Source organism: Pleurodeles waltl, chromosome 2_2 (assembly GCF_031143425.1).
Source record: "Pleurodeles waltl isolate 20211129_DDA chromosome 2_2, aPleWal1.hap1.20221129, whole genome shotgun sequence".
In the NCBI taxonomy this organism is placed as follows: Eukaryota; Metazoa; Chordata; class Amphibia; order Caudata; family Salamandridae; genus Pleurodeles; species Pleurodeles waltl.
In genome coordinates, this window is record NC_090439.1 from 66,936,980 (window position 1) to 66,964,604 (window position 27,625).

At 45.3% G+C, this 27,625-nt stretch overlaps 1 protein-coding gene across 2 annotated transcripts in view; it reads left to right on the plus strand.

The window, feature by feature from the left end:
• Window positions 1–27,625, plus strand: part of AHRR (aryl hydrocarbon receptor repressor) — an 837,654-nt gene that overhangs the window by 619,503 nt on the left and 190,526 nt on the right. The window lies entirely within an intron of this gene.

Here is a 27,625-nt window from a genome sequence, read left to right on the forward strand (position 1 = left end):
ACATTCTTGCAGTTGTCATTCTAAGAGATATGCCGCAGTGAACCTTCTGTGGGCCATAATTAACAAAAATTCAAGCACCCCAACGTAGCAAATGTACCAACCTTGCTGTGCTGCACGATAGAGAAAGGGCGGATTGCGGCATATTTAACATTGTAAGGTGCATTCCAGTCCTGGTGCACTTTTGGCTGCCTAGCGCCACCGCAGGCACCCTTGAATCACTGTGCAAGGATGCCTGCATTGTAGGCAGGATTGTTCTTGTGTGGGAAGAGAAACCTATTTCCCCTCATTATACCTCTGCTGTGGAGGCGTAGGATTTTGATGCATTCACAGGTCTACCACTAATGGTAAATCTGGGAATACACCAAAATACACTGATGGATGCGCAGTAACACCCATGCTGCACCCATGTCATGCCTCCCTGTGGCAGAGTAACTCAAGCAGCTATTTGCTCTGCCTTGCATTACTAAAGATGTATCAAGCCATACAGGGCCATGCAAAGTGGGTTGCGTGGCTTGATAAATCTCACTCAGGTTTTGTGTCCCTCTTGCACCCCCATGCGTGGCACAAGGGTGATGCAAAATCTTAAAAAATATGTCTCTGTATTTTTTTACTCCGTTGCTCTAGTGGGGCAAAATATGGATTTTGCTGTCAGCAGACCTGAGGGAGCTCAAATACACCACTGGAGACCTGTGGACTTTCGGGGGGACAACATGGCATTAGCAGGCTTAAACCAAGAGAACAAGCACACTACCTACAAAAAACATGTTTCTACGATATCTGCTAGATCCCCATGAAGCTGTTCCTTCAAGCTGATGACCAAAGAGCCAAGTTCTCAATGTGATTCTCAGCTAATGCATATACTTGGGTTAAGCAACTTCTTCTACATGTTTTATCCTGAATTTTGTCACAAAAATATCTCACTGAAGTTAATAATTGAAAATGTACACCAACTGAGACTTTATTTTTGTAAAGGACATTTGAGGCAAAATATTTATGTCAGACTATATTCATGTGGATGGTATTCTGGCATACAACCATGGGTAGACCACAGCAAGCTGAGCTGACCCGTTGCTTCAAAGGCACCCTTTAGACATCTAAGTACAATTCGATGGTAAGCATCTACGTGGCACAGGTCACTTCTGTCTTGCCTATCTGTGAGGGGCTCGCCAATCACAGCCATAGAGAGCAGGTCAGACTAATACATAGAGAGCGCACACAAATCTGTACAAGACCCTGCACAGAGCTGTTCTGTCTATAAGGGGCACATCAAATCACAGCCATAGAGGGCAGGTCAGGCTAATGCATGAAGAGCTTAACTCAGAGAGCACCTCCTCCCTCAACGGAGTATCAACATGATGAGGATCACTTCAAGGCCTTGTTAGGGGCATTAAGCTATGCTTAAATTCTATAATATAACCCAATGTCATGAGAGACAACAGACAACGTTAGCCAGTCCAGGCCTAGTAACCTGTCCTGTTTTCTTTCTGCATGTGAAAAGGTGAGAACCACATTGGCAGGATACAGGTTTCCTTCCTCTAGGAAAGATCATCAGAGCTGTAACTGATCTTTGTTCAGGTTTCTGAAGTATGTATGTCTGGTGCTGTAATTGAGGTCCTTCCATTTTCTAGCCAATCGCAGGTGACTATCTGATTACTTTATGGAGTACAATATTCGTCACTACTAGCTAGCTCAGAACCTCTGGGTCTGATAGTGATTAGTGTCCAGGAGCACTGAAGTTGTCTGATGGTAGGGATCCGAGTTCCACTGGTATTAATGTACCCTTGCACCGGAATGGGAGTACTGGTCAATGCCTTGTATGGGTATGTCCTGGCCTGTAAATAATGGAAGAGCCACAGTGCCCATAAATACCAAGTAATATCACATATTACATTGGAAATGAATGAAGAAGCCCCTTGACTGTAGGCCGATGCCTACCTCATCCAAGACCTTTGATGGATGCTCTGAGTCCTATCGAATAACCACATTTCTTATACTTTGGCCATCAGGATCCTAGAGTCACTGGATCACCAAGGGATGTATTTGGTTTGGTGTGTGGGCCAGGAAGCCCCAATGTATTTGTCAGAGCTTATCCTCAAGAGGAAAGAAAACTCAAACAATTCTAAAGGAGACTCTCCTTTGAAATGACACTCTTAATATCCAGAATCTTACCATGGGATAGTGCCAGGAGGCATTAACATAGATGTGCCACTGAACCTAAGAGTATGCTTCAGAAATTGTTTGTTTGTTTATTGGTGGTATTCATATACCACTAATCTAGAATCTTGTGCCGGCATAGCACTTAACAAGGGCTGGGGCACAACCACATGCATGTTACATATGTCTGTGGGGCATCTACAATAGCAGAAAAAATACTGAAAAGAAGAGAGCAAACAGGAATATGAACTACATTTTTAGAACCACCTTCCCTATAAGTACGTAGGAGTGTGAACGCAGGGAGTGGCATGACTACTGCAGGTGCACTATTTAATTGAGCATGAAGCAAGTCATTCATTTAGAGTCCTTGATAGAAGTGGCTAGTGTATCTCCCTCTTGAAGAAAAGGTGGTTCATCCTGTGGTAAAGTGACTGATTCCATAGCAACTGGCAAAGGAGCAATTCTCTGAATAGTTGCCCTGCAGATACCAGGTGTATGAGTGACTGAAACGTTCCAGTAGTTGTGAGAAATTGATAGCCTGTCTCTAAAGAGACAGGAGTAGTCGTCATTGCCACTGCCAGTCCTACTGAGGATAGCATCATACCTTGTGAAAGTGAACTTCTTATTCCCTAGTGGGAAATCCAGACCTAACTCTTGAGTGGAATGGGCAGGCACCATGCCTTGTCAAGCTACCATCCTGAGGCTGTTTTAAGTTGGAAAACAGTTGTTGCAGGGACAGATAGGCACCAAGGACATAAAGAAGTAACCTTTGTAGGCCATAGGGATCCCGTCCCCCAGGGCCGGCTCGATTACTGTCTGACGGAGCCTCACCCCAGAACAGAGTAGGTTCCCTGCCCGCACTAGCAGAGACAGGCAAACACGCCTTCTCTGGCCACATCAGCAGAGAAGGCATGTCTTCTCCCAGCAAGCAGGAGCAGACTTCTGTTTCCCTGCCTGCCCTCCTGTGGGCAGGTAAACAGAACAGATATTGCTCAATCCCAGGGGGGGCAAGCATAAATAGCTGCTCCCTCGGGGGGGGAGAAATGCCTGCTCCGGTTCTCTGCGGGGAGCTGGCTGTGGCCGCTGGGGCCATGGACTCCTCCACGGCCCCCAACATGCTGGTTGGAGGTTGCCTGTGTGGGCACTGGGGCACTCACCACTGGCCCAGGGGATGGGGATGCCACGGCCAAGACAGCTCTGGGAGAGGGGCTGCACACCCCCTCCCCATTTTAATTGTATTTGGCCCCAGGTAATGGGGCCCCTAGATCCAAAGAAGGTTGGGGGATGAGGGCTGCAAGCCCTCCGTACACATATAATTGCATTTGGCCCTGGGGGATGTGGTCCCCGGGGCCTACTGAGGCTTGGGGAGGGAAGCTGCACTGCCCCATCCCCTTTGAATTGCATTTGGCCGCATGGCATAAGGTCCCTGGGGCCTATTGAGGCTCGGAGAGGGGGCCTGCATGCCCCTCCCCTTTAATTAAAATATGGCCCCAGGGAATGGGGTCCCTGGGGCCCATTTGTGCTTGGTGAGAGGAGGGCTACAGGCCCCCCTCTGCAAATATTAAGGTATTTGGCCCCTGGTGATGGGGTTCCCGAAGCCTCTTCAGGCCCCCTTCCCTATAATTAAAGTAGGACCCCTGAAGATGGGATCTCAGGTGCCCCTTTGGGGTGGGGAAGGGGGTCTAACTCCCCTTCCCTACTGTTAATATATTTGGCCCTGGGAGATGGTTTCTCCTGGGCCTCTTAATATTCGGGGAGTGAGCCCACATGTCCCCCTCCCCTAATTTAAAAGTACTTGGCCCTGCTGGATGGGGTCCCCAAAGCCTTTTAAGGCTCAGAGAGGGGAGCCATGGGTCTCTTAATAGTCAGGGAGGGAGACCACACATCGACCTCCCCTAATAATATATTGCTTTCACCCTAGGGGATAATCAAATCAAATCAAATCATTAACATTTATAAAGCGCGCTACTCACCCGTGCGGGTCTCAAGGCGCTAGGGGAAAAAGGGGGGGTTATCGCTGCTCGAACAGCCAGGTCTTTAGGAGTCTCCGGAAAGCGGAGTGGTCCTGGGTGGTCCTGAGGCTGGTGGGGAGGGAGTTCCAGGTCTTGGCCGCCAGGAAGGAGAAAGATCTCCCACCCGCCGTGGAGCGGCAGATGCGAGGGACAGCAGCGAGTGCGAGGCCAGAGGAGCGGAGGAGGCGGGTGGGGACGTAGAAGCTGAGGCGTCTGTTGAGGTATTCCGGTCCCTTGTCGTGGAGGGCTATGTGTGCGTGGGTGAGAAGTCGGAAGGTGATCCTTTTGCTGACTGGGAGCCAATGCAGGTGTCTCAGGTGTGCGGAGATGTGGCTGCTGAGGGGTATGTCGAGGATGAGGCGGGCCGAGGCGTTTTGAATGCGTTGCAGGCGATTTTGGAGTTTGGCTGTGGTCCCGGCGTAGAGGGTGTTGCCGTAGTCCAGGCGGCTCGTGACGAGGGCGTGGGTCACGGTTTTTCTGGTGTCGGCGGGGATCCAGCGGAAGATCTTGCGGAGCATACGGAGGGTGAGGAAGCAGGCGGAGGACACGGCGTTGACTTGCTTGGTCATGGTGAGAAGAGGGTCCAAGATGAAGCCGAGGTTGCAGGCGTGGTCTGTGGGGGTCGGTGCGGTGCCGAGGGCCATGGGCCACCAGGAGTCGTCCCAGGCGGACGGGGTGTTGCCGAGGATGAGGACTTCCGTTTTTTCAGAGTTCAGCTTTAGGCGGCTGAGCCTCATCCAATCTGCGACGTCCTTCATACCCTCTTGTAGGTTGGTCTTGGCGCTGGCGGGGTCCTTGGTGAGGGAGAGTATAAGTTGGGTGTCGTCGGCGTAGGAGGTGATGATGATGTCGTGCTTGCGTACGATGTTGGCGAGGGGGCTCATGTAGACATTGAAGAGTGTCGGGCTGAGTGATGAGCCTTGGGGTACGCCGCAGATGATCTCGGTGGGTTCTGAGCGAAACGGAGGGAGGTAAACTCTTTGGGAACGGTTTGCGAGGAAGGAGGCGATCCAGTCCAGGGCCTGGCCTTGGATCCCGGTGTAGCGGATGCGGGTGATTAGGGTGCGGTGACAGACGGTGTCAAAGGCAGCCGAGAGGTCGAGCAGAATGAGGGCGACTGTTTCACCGTTGTCCATCAGGGTTCTGATGTCGTCAGTGACTGAGATGAGGGCGGTTTCAGTGCTGTGGTTGGTTCGGAATCCGGTTTGTGAGGGGTCGAGCAGGTTGTTGTCTTCCAGGAAGGTGGTCAGCTGTTTGTTGACGGTCTTCTCTATTACTTTGGCTGGGAAAGGCAGAAGAGAGATGGGGCGGAAGTTTTTCAGGTCGCTCGGGTCAGCCGTAGGTTTCTTTAGTAGGGCGTTGACTTCGGCGTGTTTCCAGCATTCGGGGAAGGTAGCAGAAGAAAAAGAAGAGTTGATGACGGTCTGGAGGTGCGGGGCGATGATGTCGTCGGCTTTGTTAAAGATGAAGTTCGGGCAGGGGTCCGAAGGGGCGCCGGAGTGGATAGAGTTCATGATGGATTTCGTTTCTTCCGTGTTGATGTGGGTCCAGTTGTTGAGGGTGATGGCCGTGGATGCCGGTTCGGTGGTGTTTGGTTGGGTCTGGTGTCCGAAGCTGTCGTGGAGGTCGCTAATCTTGCGATGGAAGAAAGTGGCGAGGGATTCGCACAAATCCTGTGAGGGCGTGACGGCGTTGGCGTTGGCGCTGGGGTTGGAGAACTCCTTGACGATGCTGAAGAGTTCTCTGCTGTCGCGTCTGTTTTTGTCCAGTCTGTCGGTGAAAAAGTTCCTTTTGGCAGCGCGGATCAGGTGGTGGTGTTCGCGGGTAGCGTTCTTGAGGGCGGTCATGTTGTCAGCGGTGTGGTCCTTGCGCCAGGCTTTCTCAAGGGCGCGACAAGTTTTCTTTGATTCTTTGAGGGTGTCAGAGAACCAGAGAGGTTTTTTGGTGTTGGTCTGTCGATGCGTGCGTTTGAGGGGAGCAAGGATGTCTGCGCAGTTGGAGATCCAGTTTGTGAGGTTGAGGGCTGCGTCGTTGGGGTCGGTGGTGAGGGTGGGTTGGTTGGTGGCGAGTGCGGAGAAGAGTTGCTCTTCGGGGATCTTGTTCCACTGTCGACGAGGGATGGCTTGGGTGCGGAGGTGGCGGGTCTCGCGTCGGAATGTGAAGTGGACGCAGCTGTGGTCGGTCCAGTGTAGGGCGGAGGCGTGGCTGAAGAAGACGTGTTTGCTGGTGGAGAAGATGGGGTCGAGCGTGTGTCCGGCGATGTGCGTGGCGGTGTTCACCAGTTGTTTGAGGCCGAGGTTGGCGAGGTTGTCGAGCAGGGTGGTGGTGTTGGGGTCGTTGTTTTGTTCCAGATGGAAGTTGAGGTCGCCTAGGAGGATGTAGTCCGGAGAGGCGAGGGCGTGCGGGGAGATGAAGTCGGCGATGGCGTCGCTGAAAGGGGCGCGTGGCCCGGGAGGACGGTAGACGAGGGATCCTCTGAGGGTGGTCCTCGGGTCGGTGCGAATCTGAAAATGCAGGTGTTCCGCGGCGAGAGGGGTGTCCTCGGTGGAGGTGGTGACGCTGATGGATTCTTTGAAGACGATGGCGATACCTCCTCCTGCTTGGTTGGTGCGGTCTTTCCTGGAGATCTTGTAGCCTTCGGGGATGGCAGTGGCGATGTCTGGAGCAGAGGAGGCGTTCATCCAGGTCTCTGTGATGAAGGCGACGTCCGGTGCTATGGAGTCCAGGAGGTCCCAAAGTTCAACGGCGTGTTTGTGGACGGAGCGAGCGTTGACTAGGATGCACTTGAGGTGGTTGATGCCGCGTGGGCTTGTGGTCATGGTTGTTGCGTGGTGGAAGATGCGTTTGCAGGAGTTGCAGGCGAAGGGTCCATGGGTGCGTTTGGGGTGAGCTTTGAAGCAGGTGTTGGAGCGCCCTGGGTTGAGGGCGTGGAGGGTGGTGGGGTCGTAGCGGATCAGCGGGGTTTGGGAGAGCTGGGGACCAGGGGTCGTGGCGCTGGGAGCGGGACAGGCGCGGACGGCCCAGACGGGCTTGCCTCTGGCGCGCCGGAGGCGCGCCAGCGGCGCGGTCGTGCAGCGGCCGCCATATGAGGTAGGAGGGGGGGAGGGGTCAGCTGGGGGCGAATGGGAGCTGGGGGGCGGGGCGTGCAGGAGGTCACGGCGGGAAAGCGCGAGGGAGGGGGGACAGGTAGAGTGAGAAGAGCTGGGGGAGGGGGGTTTAAGTGGGGAGGGGGGTGAGTGTTAGGAGGTTTAGGAGATTAGGGAGAAAGATAGGAGTAGGGTTGTGAAGATAGGGGAGGGGGGGTTGTAGAGGTGGGTGAGGGTGAGAGGTAGAGTGAGAGGATAGGAAGATAGGTAATAGAGGAGGTGGGAGGGGGGGAGAGATAGAGAAATAGATAGAGAAAATAGATAGATAGGGAAATCGATAGATAGGGAAATAGATAGAGAGATAGGAAGATAGGAGGAGGTGGAGAGTGAGGGAGTTAGATAGTGGGATAGAGAGATAGAGAGATAGGTAGATAGGAGGAGTGAGGGAGGTAGATAGTGAACGGGTTAGATAGGGGAGATAGAGAGGGGGATGCGAGTGAGGGAGGGGGATGAGGCAGGAGCAGGAGGGCAGGCGCGGGGAGAAGAGGACGGAGGAGGCAGAAGAGCCGAAGGCAGAAGATAGAAGACAGAAGAACAGAAGACCGGAAGAACAGAAGAACAGAAGAACAGAAGAACAGAAGAACAGAAGACCGGAAGACCGGAAGGAGAGAAGAAAGGAAGACCGGAAGGACAGAAGAACACAGAAGAACACAGAAGAAGATACAGAAAACGAAGAACAGAGGGCAGAAGACCACAGAAGAAGATGAGGAAGAAGAGAAGAAGAGTGAAGACGGGGAAAAGAAGAGTAGGGTAGGATAGGGTCCACAGGATAGGGTCCACAGGGCCAGTAGTGGCTTGGGGATGAGGTCTGCAAGCAGTCCCTCCGCTTTTTAAAAACAAAGGGCCTTGATGTCTCCAGGGCCAGTAGTGGCTTGGGGCTGCGTGACCACTCTCCTCCAGCAGGGGGTTGGGTGCTTGCATGGAGGTGGGCGCAGGGTCTGGCCGCAGCAGTATGGCATTAAAGGTTTGAAAGTACCACATAGCTCAGAATAATATAAAGAATCATTAATAACATCACACATGCAACCCCCCTAAGAGAAGCAAGCTTGTGTTATGTACAACTTTGACTCTATACCATGCACTTCATGGATAGCCGAGTTCATATTAACAATCAACCGCATGTAAATTGGTAACCCCTACTGCACACTGTGTTCAGCCTGTTTACAGCTATTGAGAGAAAACCAAGTTCCTCCAGATACGCAACTTCTCTTATATAAATGACGCGCTAGTACAGACCCTTCACGGCCACCAAACCTAGAGTGAGAAATGAAGTGGATATGAGTAGAAAAGTGGGTACTGCAAACAGTGTTTACTCCATGGAGAGAGGTTACTCTTTACCACACTTTTCTGCAGGGAGTAAACCTCTCATGAGAAATACACCACAAAGTACTAAAAGGCATGTACTAAGAACAGTGTTCAGTCTATGCAAAACGTGTTCAAGAGAGACTAGTCACTTAAATTACACAAGTTCTGAAGGTGCTAAAAGTCATACAACCTGCGGCCTTCATACTGTGGTGAAAACTTACAGATAGCACATCTGCTGAAGCTAATCACAGTCATGTACATAGGTTTGTACCTGGTATGCAGAGTCTTCTATCTTATGTGAAAATTGTCATGCTGAGATGATTCTGTCAACATACTCAAGGCTGCTTACAATATTTAGGGCCAGATTTACAAAGCCCTAGCGCCTCCTTTCACCACATTAGCGTCATTTTATTTAACGTTAATGTGGCTCAATGAAGCAAAAGTCGCCACCCCATATTTACAAAGTGGCACAATGCATGCATTGCACCACTTTGCGACGCCTTGCACCATATTATACCTGTACCCGGCATAATGTATACAAGAAGGGCATTCCGGCGTTAGGAGGCCCACAAAAATGGTACAAGGAAATCTACAAGATTTAATTGCGCCATTTTTGGCATCATTTTTAATGCCTGCTTAAAGCAGTTTGAAATCAATGGGCCTCCCTGCAATTTGGTGCAGTAGCATCAAACTTTTTTACGCTAGTGCAGCCACAATAGCGTAAAAAATGTTGACGCTATTGACCTAACATGCGCCATGGTGCTCCATATTTAAATGTGGCGCACCAGTTGTGTTGTTCGGTGGCAGTGGGGGGGTGCAAGAAATCTGGCGCATCACTACTGATGCACCAGATTCTTGTAAATCTGGGCCTTAGTACCTACTACATAGAGTCTTTGCCCCTTTGGAAACTTTTTCTGCAGAACTAAAAAACATGTGTCGAACATACTGGACGTAAGTCTTCACTGTCACCTACACACAGATACTCCTGAAAACAAATATTTATAACGTGTTCAATACCTCTACACATCTATGATGCATTAAGAGCACGTGTTCTGTAAACACTTACACCCATTAGCTTGACAGAGGCTGTATAAAATTAGGTAGAAAACGAATATGGTACATACTCGCCACTATGTAAACTATGAGACAATCTAACACACTCATTGGATGATGTAATTTGAGTTGTCGTCAGTATAATATGCCTACATTATGGCACTCCACTATACACTATCCCACTTTAGGCCACTCCATCTATGAGCATTCCACTATACGCTATTCTGCTGTATGCCCCTACACTGTACCTCACTTTCGTATATGCCCCTCCATTCTACCCCACTGCACTCTACCCTGTTACCCTTTGTGGTCTTACACTCTACCACACTACACTGTAAGCACTTCACTCTTTGCCACTCCACTGTATGCAATTCTACTGTATACCACTCCACTTTATGCCACTTCACTCCACAACACCCATTCTACACTAATCCACTTACTCCACTCCATTATACGCAACACTGCTCTACCGCACAACACTCTACTCTACAGCAAACCACTTCCTTGATGCAAGGTCTAAAAGAGTTGGCGGGAACCCCAGGAGTGATTAAACACATGGGAGCGACATGGGAGTGGTTGATTAGGTGAGTGCTGAAGTGCCTCCCCTTCAGTAAGTTCCTGCCAATTCAGTGGCTACATTTGAACTTCCAAATAGGGAAGGTAATGTCATTGGCAGCATGGAAAGAGGCTGGTTGTCTCCTTAGGGGAACCTTTTATTGAAGTTACTGCAGGACAATTTCTGCAATTTGCTAAGCCTGACACACAGCTAGAGAGGTCTGGACTGGATTCCCGGATGTAGCACGGACCTCCCTGATGTTGGAGCAGATCTTGGAGGGTGGGAGAGGAAGGGGATTACAAAGTACTGAAAGAAGACAGACCACCAGTGGTGTTGAAGGCAAGGCAGGCATGGGGTAGAAACCCACAGACTCCCTTGACAGATGCAGAATGGATGAAACCTTGCGTTCATGTTCAAAATGTGGCTAGTAATACTGGAATTAAGCAGGGACATTTTAATTTACTTCATCATATGTATCTGGCACCCACTGAATACATAGGGTAGTCCCTGGTAGACCCTTAACTTGTCCAAAATGTGAAGAGCAAGAGGCCTCATTCCTTCGTATGACCTGGAAATGTAAAACATTGATGGAATACTGCAGTGAGGTGGTGGCATGACTTAAACAAGCGTCTCATGTCCGCCTCCAAACATCAGTACACCACTGCCTATTGGGTATTGTACCCAAACCCAAGTAGGGGACAGTGCAACACAAATTGACAACATTAGGCCTTCTTCTTGCTCAACATCGTATAGCAATACATTGGTTATCAAACAAGGGTCCCAATATGTCGAAATGGACCAAAGCTATCCTGTAATGGACCCTGGCAGGAAAGTTGTGGTTAAAAGTGATTAGGACATATGAAAGGGTGGAAGAGGACCTAAGGGAGTGGGCTCATATGTTGAACCAGCTAGTGTATAACCATGTATGGGATGAGGAATTCATTAATCCAGGACAAAAGAGGGGAGGGTGATTCACTATGAATATATGAAAATGCTACTTAACATGTGAGGTCCGCATTTGTAATCAGTGGTAGGTTTGGAGAGTGCTAGTAGGTTCGTCTGGACTAATGCTTGAACTGTATATATTGTTATTTACTGCTTTTAAGAAATCATTCTTAATCTTTGTGCATGGGCTAGCGGGTTTGTTGATGTATTGCAGAACCGTCATGTTAGAGGAAATAATTACTAGTAAAGATGTTGGGAAAAAAGGTAGAACTATGTAAAAAGCTCTGCACGTTTCAACGCATCATAAAGACAATATTGACTGTGTTGTTATAGTTAGTGCTAAGTTGAAAAGGCATTTTTTGTACTTTTGATCATTTTGATTGCGTTTGCAGTGTCACTACTTTGGGTTGCGCATAGGAAGTTTTATACAACCACCAGCAAGGGTCAAAAATTGGCATTCCCATTTTAACTCCAATAGGAATATTTGCTCTCCCATACAAAAAATGGCACTGAATGAATGCAATTATACCTAACTTGGCATGAAAGTAGAAATTTACTCAAGGATGTGCCTTTGTTTGAATGAATGTAAATCTATTCACAGGGTTTTGATAAATGAATGTTTAAATATTTTTAATCTTAACTCAAAGCTATAACTTCACTTTGACTATGTTTTTAAGTGAATGTCTGAGTTTTTTAAGAAGACACAAGCAGGTGTTTTAACTAAAGCTAAGAATGCCTTTAACCTTACTATGCTTTAGTGAATATTTACATACACAGACACACACTCCCAAATTTCACAACTTCACAATTGTTCATTGTAGTTGGTCCCACCAGTTTTATCTCTGGCCCATTGTGTGCCCCAGCTATAAACCACTAGAGACACCAGTGGAAGGGGTTACATCCACGTATATCAGCAGAACTTGTACAGGGAGTGCAGAATTATTAGGCAAGTTGTATTTTTGAGGATTAATTTTATTATTGAACAACAACCATGTTCTCAATGAACCCAAAAAACTCATTAATATCAAAGCTGAATATTTTTGGAAGTAGTTTTTAGTTTGTTTTTAGTTTTAGCTATGTTAGGGGGATATCTGTGTGTGCAGGTGACTATCACTGTGCATAATTATTAGGCAACTTAACAAAAAAAAATATATACCCATTTCAATTATTTATTATTACCAGTGAAACCAATATAACATCTCAACATTCACAAATATACATTTCTGACATTCAAAAACAAAACAAAAACAAATCAGTGACCAATATAGCCACCTTTCTTTGCAAGGACACTCAAAAGCCTGCCATCCATGGATTCTGTCAGTGTTTTGATCTGTTCACCATCAACATTGCGTGCAGCAGCAACCACAGCCTCCCAGACACTGTTCAGAGAGGTGTACTGTTTTCCCTCCTTGTAAATCTCACATTTGATGATGGACCACAGGTTCTCAATGGGGTTCAGATCAGGTGAACAAGGAGGCCATGTCATTAGATTTCCTTCTTTTATACCCTTTCTTGCCAGCCACGCTGTGGAGTACTTGGACGCGTGTGATGGAGCATTGTCCTGCATGAAAATCATGTTTTTCTTGAAGGATGCAGACTTCTTCCTGTACCACTGCTTGAAGAAGGTGTCTTCCAGGAACTGGCAGTAGGACTGGGAGTTGAGCTTGACTCCATCTTCAACCCGAAAAGGCCCCACAAGCTCATCTTTGATGATACCAGCCCAAACCAGTACTCCACCTCCACCTTGCTGGCGTCTGAGTCGGACTGGACCTCTCTGCCCTTTACCAATCCAGCCACGGGCCCATCCATCTGGCCCATCAAGACTCACTCTCATTTCATCAGTCCATAAAACCTTAGAAAAATCAGTCTTGAGATATTTCTTGGCCCAGTCTTGACGTTTCAGCTTGTGTGTCTTGTTCAGTGGTGGTCGTCTTTCAGCCTTTCTTACCTTGGCCATGTCTCTGAGTATTGCACACCTTGTGCTTTTGGGCACTCCAGTGATGTTGCAGCTCTGAAATATGGCCAAACTGGTGGCAAGTGGCATCGTGGCAGCTGCACGCTTGACTTTTCTCAGTTCATGGGCAGTTATTTTGCGCCTTGGTTTTTCCACACGCTTCTTGCGACCCTGTTGACTATTTTGAATGAAACGCTTGATTGTTCGATGATCACGCTTCAGAAGCTTTGCAATTTTAAGAGTGCTGCATCCCTCTGCAAGATATCTCACTATTTTTGACTTTTCTGAGCCTGTCAAGTCCTTCTTTTGACCCATTTTGCCAAAGGAAAGGAAGTTGCCTAATAATTATGCACACCTGATATAGGGTGTTGATGTCATTAGACCACACCCCTTCTCATTACAGAGATGCACATCACCTAATATGCTTAATTGGTAGTAGGCTTTCGAGCCTATACAGCTTGGAGTAAGACAACATGCATAAAGAGGATGATGTGGTCAAAATACTCATTTGCCTAATAATTCTGCACTCCCTGTATTTGCACCACAAACTATCTGAGATGGACTTGGAATAAAGATCCTATGAATACAATCCTCTTGTTTTTGCTACTAAACATTAAGAATGTCGGTATAAAAAGTGCCAGCTGCACTAACCCACTGTGAGCTAAAAACTACCTATTACTAAGGTGTCTGGTTAATAGCACTTATTTGCAAGCACTTTTTAAAACAGCAGATGGTGTACAAAACATTAAGACATTCAACCTTGAAACGTGATCCTTTAAGTTGTACGCATGAGTTCCCAGTGGCATTGTAATAGTATTTAGTGAATGTTTTTATATAACGTTTTTTATGGATCAATAATTGTATTGTATTGTATTGTAATAGTATTTATATAGCGCTTACAATCCCTGACGAGGCGTCAAATCGCTTTTTGGCGAGTAGCATGCTACTCTGGAACCCAACAAGAATTAGTGATTGATTAGTATTGGGGGGAAATATGAGTACAGTTTTAGTATTATTATGAGTTAATTTGAGAAGCCGTCTAAAGACTTGCACAGCGGCCACTAACTAAAATAGTGGCTTATATTGGCCCATCCACTTATCTTCTGGTGAGTAAATACTCCTTATATGTATATCTGGAAACAGGTTCAAAACTATGTTGTAGTTCACCAGCCGATTTTTGAGGGTGCTTTCAGACATAGTAGAACAACATTAACAGAACTGACTATAACGCTTTGTTTAATTTAACTTTAAGCACCAAGAACATTGTCTGATAGAATGCAAATATATTTTTCTGATGCAGACCATTAAACAGAATAGTCTGTTGTAAAATGCTGGCTGTTTACTAGTCACCCTAGCACATATTCTCCAGAAGACAAGTGGCCACTAATAGCACAATGTGGATGAAACCCCTTTCCTCTGCTCCACCCACTCCTCACACGTTTCTACCACTGCGACTTAAGTGCGGTTTCCAAAGGAAACCCACAAGATTACAGCTTTCGAGATGTGCTAACAGATGTGATAGTCATCATTTCCCCTTCTTTGTACTTGGATTGTCATGGGAGGGGATAACAATATGCTGTGCTGCAATGCATTATCTTTCTCCTGAAGTCTGGTTTACATGAGGACAGAAGGAATATCTATAGCTCTATATGTACCATGTTGTCACATCCTTCCCTAATGTGTCCAAAGCCCTAAAATTAGGATAGAAACAGTTCTAGATCCTGTAATTAGTTGTTCCACAAGCACCCTTGCAATTGGCCTTATTCATAAACCATTCTTTTTAGAAATTCAGGAGTAAGTAGGTCACACTCACTTGTGAATAGAGTTCTGTGAAGTCCTTGATAATGTTATATATAATTTTTTTGACTTGTTGACATCTTAACATATTACTCATTGCTTTCTCCTCAAACCCTCTACTCATTTCCATTGTCCTAGTGGAAATGAGTAGTTGGTCCTAAGATCATTCTGTTATCATGATGTGGAAAAAATAATGAATCCATGGCTTATAGGATTCCCTGTTTATTTTAATGTATTTTTATAAGAATTTACAGGCAGGAGAAAAACAGTGACAGTCATATTGCAAAAATTATAACTCAATATTTTACTATTTCTAAAGTAATAATGATGGAAAGTTTCGACACCCAGGGCATTTTAGCAAAGGTGATAATAACAAGTCTTTCTGAATTTCTTAACTGCATGCCAAACCTAACCACATGAGGAAGGTTGTTTGAATATACTACAGCTCCTTTGGGACACAGAGCCTCAGGAAGTGACAGGTGATCCACAGGTTTACAATTCAGGTGTCTATATATAGTGTACTCCTGATTGGACAACCTGTGGCTAATTAGAATCTCTATATTGTTGTAGATTTAAGCGGGCATTGTTTTCCACAGTCTGATCCTTCATCTTCATCCAAACTATTTTGCTGTAAATGGAGATTATTGTGGGTCTGATCGAGCAATTGATGACATGCAGGCTGAAGTCATTAGACTGAAGACAAAGAAATGAAATCGAAGTTCCACTCAGGCTTAATGGTGGGAACATACATTTTAAGTACAGTTGAAGACCAAAATATGGCATGTTAACTTACGTAATCTGATGTACACAGAACTGAGGCACTCTAATTCATCAATGCTTTTTTGTTAACTTCAAAGTTTTATAGCTGGAAGTTACAGACACAAACTTCAGTATATTCTATGACAATACAGCCATGTACATTGCTATGTTATGTAAGGTTTGCAGAGACTAATCTAGCCAACTATTCATTTGCTCTGTTTAAGGTGATTTTGGGACTCTGCAGCAAGAATGTGACATTACAGAGCCACTATACCATTAGTTGGCACATGCCTGCTAATTAATAGTCTACTCCATGTGCTGATTATGTGTATTTCTGGATTGATTAAATACATTTGTGTAGCTGAAGATCCCAGCCACAATTGTAAAACGTCCAGCAATTGTTCGGAGGTGTCACCTTCTGGGAGTTACCGGGGGAGTGGTCCTTGAACATTTGGAAAAATACCAAGTAACACCTTTGTGGATATTTGCAAACATTTACAGGGCCTTCCACATGGTTACCTACACTTCTTAAGACCTTAGGTCAGCCAATGAGGGAAGGCAGCAGTCCCAGCCTTGTCACAGAGTGGGAAGGGGTCAGTGAGACTGCTGACCCCAGCCCACTCTGTCACGAGGTGTCACTGATTGACACTCGCCCTGGGCGCTTCAGGGCTTAAACCTGAAGCACCCAGGTCGAAGTCAATAAGTGACGCTTTCCTCGTCACCCGGGGGAGGGCCTCAAGACACCTTTGCTGAGCCAAGGAGGTCACACCCATAAGAGCTGTGACCTCTTCAGCCCAGCAAATTTCAGCTGAGACAGCCAAGAGTCTGCGCAAATCATGCATGTCTGCTCCTGGCTGCCTGACCTGAACATGAGGAGTGTCTGTCAGGCTGACCTTTGTTCAGCCTGACAGCCACTCTTCATGAGGGGCAAAAGGTGGGGGGCGTGGCCCCTCCGCCCTACTGGCCGCACCTTGTTAAGATCAACCCTCAATAACCTTTTTTATTTACATCTGATATCCTGGCCTTTGTCACTTCCTTCTTTTCAACATGAAACACTAATCGAAATGGCAATAAAGCGTTTGTGCTTTTGGACAAATTATATATGCCTGTCTCCTGTCTGAATTCTGAAGAATATATTTTCAGAAATGTATTTCACATATTGTTATTGAACGCCCCTTGAAATGCAGGGGAGCACTGATTTTAGGAAGGATCCAGATTTTCTGCAGTTCTCTGTGCTTGTGGAAAAAGTCTACCTAAATTGTTCCAGAAAATCTGTGGGTGTTTGGCCATTTTCCCACTCTATTTGTGCATTAATGTTTGATGCTAACGTTACCTTTACTGAAAGGGTGAAAAAGGCCATTAGTTAGGTTTGTGAATGTCTGCAAAGTTATCATGATGTTGTTTGTGTCCACTATCTTCCCAATGGCCACCCCTTTCATTTCCCTAGGAGTAGCCTTGTTCTGTCTATCGACACTAAACGTTCATTACTAATATCATGCTACGCAAGTGGATTTTAGGATGTAGGAAGTCGAAATGAGTGAGGCAAAATTCCTCAAACTATGATTCTCTGTATCAAGATTTGCATAATTCCCTCTCTAATCACAATTTTTGGGGGGCTGTGGAAATTACAATTGCAGAAAGTTGTTACTATGATCAAAGCAACAGTAGAAAAGTTTTGGACATTGAAGGGGTTAGATTTACTATTCCCACACCAATCTAAGGAACAGTAGGGAACGTTTTGGACTTTGGAGGAGTTGGATTTACAATTCCCACCCCAGACATAAGCAAAAACATAGACAATGTTATATTTAGGGAGGGTGGTATACCATTTTAACTCGTAATCATTTTTAACAAAATATTGAAATATCTGACAAAACAAAAGTTTTATAATGTATCAGAAATGAAAAAATATACTCTATATGATTAGCATTTAATGTAAATGAGTAAGAAATGATCGAATGTTAGTTTCAAAATTTCCAAATAAACTAAATAAATGTATAATAAATAAGTTTCCCTCAATATTACCAAAGAATATCCATAAAAATCACCCACAGATATATAAATAGAACAATCATAACATTAAAATAGTAAAGAAATATAACAACTAAAAATAAAACCAATAATAAATATAAAATACATTAAAAAAATGTAATACCTACATGCACATATCACCAATTTAATACATAAATAAAAGACATCAAATACATCACATAACAAATCATTGGTTAAATAAAATGACACATTATTTACCAAATGAATACATAATTAACCTAAAAGAATTGTAAAAAAATAAATTAAATAATTTCCCAAATATGGATGCACATTATTCTGCAGGGGGACTCTGTGTCCCAGGAGGTTTCCCAGGAGGAAGGGGCGGAGCCGAGTACGGCAAGCACTGATGAGTTTCCAGCTGTGCGGGATGCGCGTTATTCTGCAGGGGGACTCTGTGTCCCAGGAGGCTCCCTAGGAGGAAGGGGCGGAGCCAAGTACGGTGAGCGCTTCAAAGAGCAGAGGAGTTTCCCGCCACGCGGGACGCACGTTATTCTGCAGTGGAACTCTGTTTCCCTGGAGGCTCCCCAGGAGGAAGGGGTAGAGCCAAGTACAGCGAGCGCTTCAAAGTGCTGAGGAGTTTCCCGCCATGCGGGATGCATGTTATTCTGCAGGGGGATTCTGTGTCCCAGGAGGCTCCCTAGGAGGAAGGCAGACTGTGAGGGTGGGCAGGAGAAGGGCCCTGCAAAATGGGGATCATTATGGAGGAGGGAAGGGAAAAACTAATTCAACGTTGGATTCCTTTCTTGCTCGAGCAGTTGGGGTTGTCACAAAGGAGATTGATTTGGCAGAGAGGAGACTCTCGCTGGAGATGGGCAATTGGCAGCAAGTGTCTATCAAACACGAGGCTCTGGGGTTCTCTGAAGATGAGAATGGACTCTTACAGATAGGGCAGGGGGATATGCCTAAAACCCCGCTACCAGTAGAAACAGGGGTAAAGGGCCTGGTTGGAACAAGGAAGAGTAAGAGGCTACTGATGGTTTCCCTTCCTGGCAGCAGTAGCCCCCACCCCCTTGAAAAAGAAAAAGACTCTGAAGAAACTTTGGAAAAAATTAAAACCGTCCTTGTTAGATAATCCGAACCCCTTGGATACTGCGGATGGCTCAAGTCTCAGTCAGTGCCCAGGCTTTGGTGTATAAAATCTACTGATGAAGTTCAAGGAAATGATTGAGGCTAGTATGGCCCCGGTCATGGAGAAATTGCAGGCACTTGAAAATGCAGTCTCCTTGTTGAGTGGAAAGGAGAGGCCAAGTTCATCCCCAGTCAAGGGTGGCCTTTTGGATCCCAGGCATCAAAGACAATTGTCTGAGAAGGTGTTTCCACAGGAGGGTAACCCTAGAGCCTTGGAAAGAGAGATGCGACAATCCTCGAGTCTTTCAAAAGACTCGCAAAAGATGTTGCACCGCAGTTTGCGAGTCCGCTTTTAGCGAGGTTGCTTTTTGCAACCTCGCTAAAAGCGAACTCGCAATTTGCGAGTCGGGTGTCGCAATTAGCGACTGGCCCGTAAATTGCATGCAGGTGCAGCATAACAGTTGGAAAAACACTTCCTGGCTCTTGCTGATGACATCAGAACCAGGAAGTCATCAAATACACCTGGGAGGAGGGAGGACCACACCCTTTTCAAACTGCTGTGCAACAACCAGGAGAGAGGAGCTGCTGCTACCATGGAAGACACAGGCAGTGCAGGAAGGAAAAGGAAACTCAAGTATTCTGAAAAAGAACTCGATGTGCTAATAGAAGAATGCTGCCAGCGCCATGACCAACTTTTTGGCAAGGCAGCCCTGAGTGTCCCAGACACTGAGAAGAGGAAGATCTGGCTGCAAATCCAAGAGAGGATCAATGCCATTGGGGTGAGCCACCTAACCCTGGATGAAATAAAAAAAAGGTGGTACGACCTGCGCTCCAGAACAAAGAAGAGGGTGGCAGAGCGCCTCAGGGAAATGAGGGGCACAGGAGGAGGCCCATCCACCATCCCACCACCCACAGCCATGGAGGAATTGGTGGAGCAGACACTGGAGCCTGAGGCTGTGTCAGGAATGGGAGCATTGGACACTTCTGCGCAGGGGACATCCAAAAGTGAGTACCATGAAACATGCATGTACACCTAGAAATGCAGTATCCACACTCTCCCAGTACACAGCAGCAGGCACAACCAGACTATCTCCATTCCAGACTAGCAACTACCAGAATGGTGCATTATGGGCAATGTAGTACAGTAGTCAGCATATAGGCAAATGTTTATTATGAGGCATACAACAGATTTGAGAGACTGACAGCGTGTTCCCTATGTCCCACAGGTCTCCCACACGACACCCCCACCAGCCACACCATCCAGGGGGAAGACAGCAGGCCACAGGCAGTGCAGGAGGCTGCAGCAGCTATTCCAGGGCCCAGCACGACACCACCACAGTCCCCTCCAGAAGAAGTGCAGGACATGGAGGAAGAAAACACGACCCCTGGCCCCAGCCACACAGTGAGACGTCCAGAGTCAGCAGCACAACCACGTCGCAGGCACAGATGCCAAATCCAGGCGGTGTCCCAGGAGGAGATAGGGGAGGCAGCAATGTCTGCAGTTGAGGCATCCCTCCTTCCCGGTCAGCGCCTGCAAACAAGGCAATTACGGTTAATTTCAGGTGCTTTGCACAGACTGGAAAATAATATGACACATGGCCTGGCTGATGTGAACACACAGTTCACAAGACTCAATGACAATGTGAGCGAACTTACCCAGTCAATCTGCCAACTAGTGACGGAACTGGTGGCTGATCTACACAGCGCAAGGCGCCGGGAGCGCCACCTAGTTACAAGATTTGACCGCATGGCAGCACCCATTGGCCGTCTTGCCACAAACACAACAGGCCTGTCAAGACGGACCGTGAGTCTGCAGGTCGAACTTGGCCACTTTGCAGGGGATGTGGCATGGGGACTGGGCCGCATTAGCCACGCAGTGGACATGTTGGAGGCCAGGCAGGTGTCAAGGGGCACAGGTGAGACCACTCAGGAAAGTGAGGAAGGGTCCACTATTAGCAGTGTGTCAGCCACTGACTCACGTGTGACAAGGAGTGGAAGTGCACGGCAGGGGTCAGCAGACCCACCTGGGACGAGCCATGCTGGGCGAACCAGGAGGAGGGTGTGGGCCAGAACACAGCAGGACTCATGAGGCACATGCAGTTAAGGGGTCCTCATCAAGGGTGGACATCTGCAGCCCCTTACGAACAGTTATGTTCTTTCGACATTTGGTTCACAAATTAAAAAGTTTTGTTTGTTCCACTACACAACTGGGCTCTTTTGTGTGACATTAATGAGTGTGGTGACAGTTCCAACGTACCTTCCAAAGTATTGGGTTGCAATGTGGTTCCGTCTCTGCCTGCCTTGATTTGCAATGCTTCTATCTCCAGGCTGGCGATGTGGTAGCTCTTGCTCCTCATCCTCCGTATCTGGGTCTTCAGGGGTGAGATGTAGCCCACGTCTGGTGGCAATGTTGTGTAGTATTGCGCATGCGCCAACTATCTTGAATGCTGTTATTGGGGCATACTGGAGCGCACCTCCACTTCTGTGGAGGTATCTGAATCTTGCCTTTAACAATCCAAAGGTCCTCTCAATGACATTTCTGGTCCGCCGATGTGCACTGTTATATTGCCTCTCATTCTCATTGCCAGGTGTTAGGTACGGGGTAAGTATCCATGGTCTTAGCGCAAATGCACTGTCACCTGTTTGGCAAAAATAATCAATGTTAGCAGGGCATGGATGGTTTCTACAGTGACCTGTGTGTATGGCTTCAGGGTGTAGTCAGCAATACCTAATAGATATCCATCCCCAAACTCCCCACGCTCTAGGCGTTGGTGTATCCCACTGTGCCTGAATATGTATGAGTCATGTGTACTCCCTGGAAATTTGGCTACAATGTCAGTGATGACATTATGGACGTCACATACCACCTGGATGTTCAGTGAGTGGGTACATTTCCTATTGCGGAACAGATATTCCAGATTTGCAGGAGGGCAAACTTGTATATGTGTCCCGTCCACACACCCTATAACATGGGGCAAGTTGGCAATTCTGTAGAAGTCCAACTTGGTGCTGTTAATTTCTGCCTCATTCCTGGGTAGGTATATGTATTTGGACATGTGTGTGAGTATGGCATCTAGGAAAAATCTGAGGAATCGTGAGAGTGCACTTTGGTATACCCCACCTGCCACAGCAATCACCCCCTGATAGCTACCCGAGGCCAAGAGGTGCAGTGAGCACAGCACTTGCACATGTGTATTGATGGCGCTGCCGCGCATAGTCTGGCGTTGAAGCTGCGGATTGAGTAGTTCAATTAATTCTAATATTTCTGCACTGCTGAGTCTATAATTGTCATAAATCTCCTCCTCAGTTTGTTGGAAAAGTGTCTGCCTGGTTCTGTATATCCTCTCCTGTCTCTGGCTCCTCCTCCTCCTCTGCTGGGCGGCGTGGACTCTCCTCCTCCTTGCTATCACATATATTTCAGCCATGTTGAGTAACCCAGATGCCTTCTGGGTCTCCTTTTATACTTTGGTTCTGGTTACCACCTGCTCTGACTTAGTGGTAATTTGGGTGTGCAAAATGGGCTATTTGCGACTGGCTTTTTCATAAGATTTGCGACTTGCAAATTGCGACTTCCTATTTGCGGGTCTCTAAATCAGGTCGCTATTTTTGCGAGTCGGTAATGGCTCGAATCGCAATTTGCACTTCGGAAATTGGATTTTTGCATCCCATTTCCGATTTTGCGGTGTTGCAAATTGCGAATCGGGCCATTTGCGACTCGCAAAATTTTGCTACATCTGGCCCTAAGCTACTAGATTGTAAATGGATAAAGTTTTTAGTATATTATGATTTTATCTTACTTCAAGAAACCTGGTCGGATGGGCTGGCAGCCTGGGATGGATATCAAAGGTTTGCAGTCCCGGCCGTGCGGTCTCAAGGAGGGTGCCCTAGAGGGGACCTAGTTACCCTAATCCGATTCTCTAAAATAGCGAAAGCATATCAAATTACCTGTAAACATCAGGGTTTTCTAATTGTCTTGGTAGTCTTTCCAAATAAATGTAATGTTCTGCTGGTAAACTTCTATAATACTGTTTGGGACTCTGGTTGCCAAATTGGGGTCCTTTTTTCAGTCTTACAGATATTGAAGTGTAGATTGGAGGGGTTTGGTTTGGAGTTCTGTGCTGTTGTGTCAGGGGATTTTAATGCCAAAATAGGGTGGCTTAGTACTATGGTGAATCCTTTTGAACAGGATTATGAGGTATAAGTAGCTGAGGGATTACAGGACCCAAGTGGTAGGGACCTGATCAAGGGTCTACGGAGTTTGGGTCTCCTGAATGCATGTGACCTGGAAGCGGTAGGTACATCAGGCCCCAACTTTTGTAGGCAGAGGGGCTGGTACAACAATTGACTACATCTTTGTGTCCCCATCTTTAAAAAAATTGGTTATGCATGGTGAGGTGGTAGAGCAGTATTTTAGTGACCATAATCCCCTCACAATTTTCTTTAACTTCCCTGAGATCTTACAGAAACCAATGTGGGGAGGGCCAGTTTCGGTGAGAACTAAAGATCAGGGTAGGAGACTTGGTTGGAGATAGTCAAATATCCAGCATATAGTATAGAGGGTGGTGGGTAACAATCTAAATCTGAATATAGGAACTCTCTTGGCTAAATCCCCCAGATCAGGGGAAGTCATGGATGCCATGCTCAGAGTAAATGCAGCATTTAAAGAATGTATGAGTGTAGCTGCCCAGCCCCCTCGTAAGTACCAGAATGGATGATTTAGTAAGCCCTGTTATGAGGCAAAGAAATCTCTGAGGAGGTCACTAGATGAACATCCAAGAGATATGAGATGTAAGAGATGCGAGGGCTCATTATAAAATCGTTTTGAGGGCTAGAAAGCAACAGCTTAAGGAGCAGGCCTGGGAGGAACGTGCATCATATTACAAAAACCCAGGCCTGTTCTGGAAGGTTGTTAATAGGGGTTTCATTGAGACAGAAAATGGGTAAACAGTTTTGGGTCGGATTATTTTAAGGCGTATTGAGGATTGGATGTCTAAAAATGCTATTTTGAGCAGGGTGCAATATGGCTTTAGGGAAGGGCTTGGTAACCAAGAGCAATGCTTAAATCTGCTTATGCTGATTGGCAAATACACGCAAGCTAAGAGGGGCACTTTGTATCTTGCTTTTATGGATCTCATCTGCGCCTTTGATAAAGTTAATTGGAGTAAGCTGTGGGAAAGTCTAACCCGGTTGAGCATGGATTCCCAAATCGTGGGGCTGCTTTGCTATCTACACCTCGGAATAAATGCAAATGTGAGGGTTGGGCCTAATGGGGAATGTACTGACTCGTTTGAGCTTATTAGGGGTGTACGCAATGGGGTGTGTTTTGGCTCCTACCATTTTCCTTCTAAATACAAATGGGCTGTATGACTTTTTAGTTGAAAGATGTAAGGATGCTCCTAAAATCAATGGCAAGAGTGTCCCGGTATTGATCTATGCTGATGATGCAGTTCTTATGGCCCACACCATGAATGGACTCCATGAGGCGGTCAAAGCATATGAAACTTTGATGTCAGCCCTAGATTTAGAGATAAATTGCAGTAAATCACATTTTATGGTGAATGGCAAACCATTGAGTAGGGTGGGAGGGTTGAAGATAAATGATCAAGTAATCAGCAAGGTACAGGAATTCCCCTATCTAGGGGTACATTTTGCTGATAAGGGCACCTGGAAATCCTGTATCTCTAGGAGAGGGATGCTTTTTAATGCCACAGTAGGTGCCACGTTTGAGTTTGCTGCAAGAGTGGGTAATAAACCTGTCAAGCCCCTGCTTGAAGTATATAGGCGCAAATGTCTTCCAATTTTGCTGTACAGGGCACCACTTTGGGGCTATACGGAAAATAGGGCCCCCGTGATAGAGAAAAATAGTTTCTGTAGAAGGTTCTTAGGAGTTGGCCAAAACACCTCTGGTTTCTGTTTGCATGCTTAATTGGGGTTGGACTTTATAGAAGATGCCATCAAGATCACTCCTTTCTTGCTGTGGATTTCTATCTGGACTAATGAGTTTGCTTCTTTAAACAGAGAAATCCTTCTGGATTGTATGCTATGTGATCATGCGAAGGATATCCCCTGGCTAGTATATATAAGAAAAGTACCCATTGCACTAGGGCGTTTAGATATGTTTGATGCACAAGAGGGTTTAACTAGCTCTGACAAACGGTGGGCAAAGGAGAGTTTCTTTAAAATCGCAGGGGCCAAGAGGGAGAAGGAGGAATTAAGGAAAAAATCAGTGAGGGATTTGATAATGTTAAAGATGGGAGTGGGCCCAGAGGCGTTCCTCTTGGAGATAAGAAATGTTATGGAAAGGACCCTTATTTCGCGATTATGTTTGGGGGCAATTAGAAGTAATTTATGTTTTCCGTTAGGCCAGTTTGATTGTAATTCTATAAAATTGTGCCCTGTGATGGTGTGTTCTTACAAACTCTAATTCATTTTACTTTGTACTGTGATTTTTATGCACCCTTTAGGCAATGTTATTTACTCCCCTTGCTGAGGTCTAGGGGTTTTGTGCAATATCACCCAACTTTTTTGTGGCTGCGTATGGTTTCTGACGTGCTGGTGTGGCGGGGGGTAGTATCTTTTCTAAAGGGAGCTATAACCTGGCGGAATAGTGTTAATCATTTTTCAGTGCTTTTATAAATTCTTACCTTTATTGAATTATTAATTGACCAATTAAATTTCAGATATAATTTTTAATTGTGTTTTAATTACTTGCAGTTTTGATGTGATAAATTTGGTGGTTTAATGCAATTGCTTTTAAATTCTGTTTAAAAGTATTTATTGGGAAAAATAGTTGTCCCACTGTAATTTTGGTAGTGATTTGTTTCTAATTATTACTGTAAGTGCTATGTGATGTGCTATTTATTTATTTGTTTTTATGGTTGAGAATGTTTTAACCAAATAAAGTGTTTGTTGTTGTTTGAACTAGTAATGAAACTATAGAAAAATAAAATGATACATAAAAAATACAAAATTCACTTAAATCATTAAAATGTCAATCACTCAAACAATTTACATAACTATTTGCCAAATCAATATTTAAGTTACATAAAAACAGCATATAAAACAAATTATAATTTAAATAACTTCCCATCCTATTCCCCTACATATCCTACAGCTCACTACTAAATTATAAATCAGAATAATATCAAACTATATTAGATTAAAGATCGTAATGCATTTAAATAATTTGAATACTATTTAATCAATTAACTAATTTCCATAATTAATTATCAACTAACCTATAACTTCTCGCCCTTTTCTCACGCAAACCCATCAACCATCTACTACATTTTAAATCATTATGGGTCTGATTCACAGTGGTAAACTTACACTTTTGTGTAATTTTACACATTTTTTTGTTATTCACAAACTCTGAGTAAATAGTATAGGCCAGTCCTATTTTTTGTGTGCAGAATTCTCCACCTGACTGCGGCATCTACACAGCCATAAACCTTTGGTTAAATGAGAGTTTGTAAATAGCAAAAAAATAATAAACTTACAGAGAAATGTAACTTTACAATTGTGAATAAAGTCCTTGATTTTTAAAACATTTAAATTGCACATTAAAATTACAAACTATTTTGAAAAATATTGAAAAAATGTATATTAAAAATAACACCGAAAAGTAATAGGAATACTTGATGATATTTTCTATAATCTATCACCAACAATATTTTTAAAACAATATTAGATACACAATAAACAGTATTCGTACCTTTGATATTCTGGTCAAGATATTGTTGTATTGACAATATTGTTGACAGACTATGAAGGTCACACAATATTTAGGTATTGATATTTGTGTCATTCACACATCAAAGTGGATCTTTATATTACAATTACCAAGCAGCTTGGTAAAAACTATTATGCATGCCTTACTGTGTTTTAAAAAATTATAATATTGCCACTAATAGGTTCTGAAGTCCAAACTATTTCAATACAGCCAATAATCAGGTGGAGTACTTCAAATAAATACAAAGAATAATTAAAAAAAACAATAAAAGACAAATCGTGTGTAATGGAAGCTGTATACGATCTAACAGTTAGAGAGGGTGTTACTGTTTCATGGTAGCATACGTTGTGTAAATGCAATCATCAGTTAACACCTTGAATGGTTATTAAGTCATATGATTTCCATCGTTTTTCTGGAACTTGTCTCAACCACGTGAAACGCAACATATGAGGCACATCTGTGTACCATATGTCACATGCCTTATCACCACAGGGATAAAAATTATAGATCACGAAAGTGTGCTGCGCTGCGGGTTACTGTAAGAAGGTTTACCACCAAAACCGGCAGGGTACCTGAGGGTGGGAAGTAAGACTTACGGGAACAGGGTGTGTGACATTTTGTGATATGGAAGAGGGCAGGTCTCTGATTAAATACTAGCGCCTTCCCATCAGTTCAAGCCGCCTTGGTCTCAACAAAGAAATGTTCTATTGCTAGAGGACACCTTGTTAAATAAAACTGTGATGCTAATTTTCATTCATGTAGGACAGGGAAGTGATGCAAAGAACGGGCTGTGGTTTTAAACCACCTTTTTTCCCCATGAGTGCATTAGTGTTTTTTTAAAAGTAGGAACTGCCAATTTGCTTCCTGAGGAAACCACAAATCAAAGAAGTGCTGCAGATAGAGAACCAGAATTAGGTTAAGGTAGCAAAGCTGACTGTATTTGCTTTTAATGATCAAGCTTTGCTCGTGAATTGAAGTCTGACTTTTTAGGTCTGCTGAGAAAGGGCCATTCTACTAAAGCAAGATGCATTATGGTATGATGGAGTTTCAGTCAGTGTGTTAACATTAGACTTGCAAGTATAGGTTTACGGT